The sequence below is a fragment of the Buceros rhinoceros genome, unplaced genomic scaffold (genome assembly GCF_000710305.1).
Source record: "Buceros rhinoceros silvestris isolate BGI_N320 unplaced genomic scaffold, ASM71030v1 scaffold15273, whole genome shotgun sequence".
In the NCBI taxonomy this organism is placed as follows: Eukaryota; Metazoa; Chordata; class Aves; order Bucerotiformes; family Bucerotidae; genus Buceros; species Buceros rhinoceros.
Window position 1 is genome coordinate 33,646 of NW_010404321.1, and position 3,555 is coordinate 37,200.

Below are 3,555 nucleotides of genomic sequence, written 5' to 3' on the forward strand. Positions count from 1 at the left end.
GTTAGCACAAAAGTTAGAACACAGCAAAAGTAAGCAGACCTAGCCCTTATCTGACTAAACGACCTTGAGTAACATGCTGCTCGCCACAGCTCTCGTCCTACTGTATGCCAGCCTGCAATTTTTTCCTTCTTTTTTATTCTAAATCAAACACACCTATTTTAATAAGCTCTGAATTACACTGGAAAAAACCATCACTTTCACAGAACTGTTTCTGCACCTCATTTCCCTTAAACAAAGCTCTCCAACACACCTTTAAAGGACACAGTACAAACCTCAGCTATAAATTGCAAAGGTAAAGCCAACAAAAACAAACAAAATAACCCATGAAGTTGTGTGAAGGATACAGGCTTTCCTAAACCTTGCACTTCTGTCCTCCTATACCTTTACCACCCTTTCAAGAAGGTGTAATAGGAAAACACTTTCAAATATCAAGCTTCTTTGCTAGGCACAGCAGGACTCAGACACCAGTATCTCAGAGTTCAGCTTTCAAGAGAAAAGGCCTAGCTTCTGGGAAGATCTCTCGTGCTGTCCTGCAAAAGAACAGCAACCAATGAAATCACCGATTCTAGCTATTGGCAGGATGTAAAACAGCAAGGTGCTGTCATCTGACCCTTCAGACACTTCCAGTGCTTCTGCTACTCTTCCCATTCGTCCACTCGTGACAGACATTTCTCCAGAGCTCTGCAGGAAGCAGCCAGTCCATCCACAACCATTTAAGTGTCATGTCACAGGTGGTTTTCCTAAATACTAGAGAACTGCAAAGCCCTGAATCTATTTGAAGATGGTCTAAGAAAGCACTCTGCAAGGGGACAAAGAAAAGTTAGTCCCAGACTCCTCTGTCCCCAGGGAAATGAGAAGTTGAAGCCTGATAAGAGAAAGGGATTTTAAAAATTCAGCTAGGACCCATAAACCTACCCACTCGCTTGAGGCATGGTGCAGAAGATGCTGGACACACCATCTCAAAGCCCCAGCAGTCACTTCAAGCAATTTTTGATACATCTCAAATATGTAAGAGTCCACAGAGAAATCTAAGCAAGTCCAGCACAGAAACCAGATGCAATGTCTAAGTGATTTCTTTCAAAGGCATCTCAGATTCCATACTCTTACGTCATCTCACATCTCAGTCACTTCAAGGAATACGGTTACCGTGATTGATCAGGAAAGTCTTCCCGGTCCTGAATTATTTAGTTATGAATAACTCAACACTGCATTCCACAGCCCAGTTTTAGTGTTACGGATCTATGAGCACTAAATTCAGTAAATTTGGTCACTAGTCTTAAGAGTCAGATTAACCTTCAAAAGAGATCAAGTGTCAAGCCAGGGACACCACACCAACCCATGACCTGAGAACTGCTCCCTCATCCCCTTAAAGCCAAACTAATACTCAGAAAAGGCCGCAGCACTAGCCAGAAGCAGTACAGAAGCTGACATCTACGTACCAGATCAGTATAGCTCAAATACAAGGTTAAACACACTCAGTGCAAGCTCTACCATCTCCTCCAGAAAAGCGTGAGGTGAACTGCATTTACACCCCACCTGATTCGCAGCCTGGTAGTTCTATCACAGATTGCTCGTGTGGTGAGGTTAATATCCATCCACCGAGAAACGAAGACCATCTTTGTTCACATTTGGCAACAAGTGACTTGTGACAATTTAGTCGGTGGCTCTGTGCAGGAAGATACCTACTCCCTTACAAAGCCTATACGGAACTAGATTAAATCATGCACTTTTGCAGGGTGGAAATATTTTAGCACTTGCCAACAATTCTTTTCATCCCATAAATACTAAAGGAAAAAAGATAAAATCACACTGAACAGCTGCCCGGCTCCCTGCACAGAAATGTAGTCTCCCACGAATCTGTGCAGAGCACACGTTGCTTAACCCTCTTGCTTCCCGCGCGCGACACAGCAGGACCGCTGCTACGCCGCAGCGCCTGACCTGAAGCTGGCACCTTGGAAGACTTTGAAAATTTCCAGCTCAGACCAACTCAAGTTGTAGGCTCATGGAGACCAAATATATTTGTTCAGGTGCAAGGAACTTAAGAAACTAAGCAAAGTCAGAGTGAGTGAGCACAACTGGGTTACAGAATTATTTAATACGCCGTCTCCTACCCGCGTGGGTTAGGGGGCCTCACAGGTTTACCCCGCAAACACCACGACAGCAACCACACAACACCCATTCAGACTCATTTTCAATTAGCGCTGTTTTAGCCTAATACCACAAGACCTCCCATTTTCACAGCTAACCTGTGACTGACCAGCCGAGTGGTACATACTGGGCCACTTTCAATGTACTCACAAAATAGCTTCAACAAGCTGCAACCGACCAGCAAATCATCACTTTCCTCCACATAAGCAGGTTATTCAAAGATAATCCAACCGCTAGCAGGCAGCAATATTACCAGATATTCAACGAGCTGTTTGGGCAATGACAGGCCTTCGGTGACAGATGACCAGGTCAAGACAAACACAGCTGTAACACCTCATAATTTCACTGCATCAAGCAGATAACCCTGGGCTAACAGCAAAGCTTTCAGCCATCACACACCACCGAAGCTACAGCGCCTTGTTAGCCACTGAAAAAAAGCGTGTGGCCTCATCCAGGAGCCATCTAACACGCAACTCAATACTTAGCTGAGAAAGAACCAAGGACCGAAGAGCAAACTAGCTCGGGATCTCCTCTGGGAAGGCAGAGGGTGTTTGTCTGGAGCAGTCAGCACACCTGCGCAGGTCACTGCAGAGCACACAGACCACGGACTTGCTGCCATACTGATCCATGAGTGAGCTGCGAGCAGCGCAAACCACTTAAGTTCCATTAGAGCCATCACTTGAAAGGTCTTAGGGTCCAGCTTCAGGAGTTTCTCAGTGCAATGACAAAAGCAAATGTGGGCAACAGAAGGAGACTTCTCCCACCTGGCCTGTAACATTGGAAAGAATAAAATCAGGGCCTTTCAGCACCAGTCGGGCTGTGGTCCTGGTATTTATAACATCTCATCAGGGTGCAGATACCAAGCATGACTAAAGTGCAACTTGTTCAGAGATGTTATAAACACCTGTGAAAGCCACAGAACAAGAGATATGATGGACAGTCACAAAACCTGTGCTGTGAGCAGCAGCTTCTTGTTTCTGGAGCCACTTTCCACAAACCGAGGAGCACACAAACACCTGGAATATCCTGTACTGAAGACAAGGGTGTTGATTCCTGCATGTCTGGGCATTTTCGCTTAGAGTTTCCATTTTAGCACAGTATAAACTCAGAGATTCTTCTGGGGAGCACTTCACTCCTGCCTCTCCTGCTCAGGAAGGAATGCAAAGCTTCCCCTCTGCCAGGGTTTCTATTGATTAGCCTAAAGCACAATTAAGTTCTCGTTTAAAAACCAAATTAGCATTAAGCTCACATCCACCTACTGCAAAGTGCAAGACAGCTTCACAGACGAGAGCTGCCGCCGGCTGCAGACCGCCTCCTTCCCCACTGAGCAGAGCTTCTGCCCTGTCACAAACCCTGACCGCGACCCACGCCGGAGAGGACTGTCAGGGAGCCCCGCCGCCGCCCCCC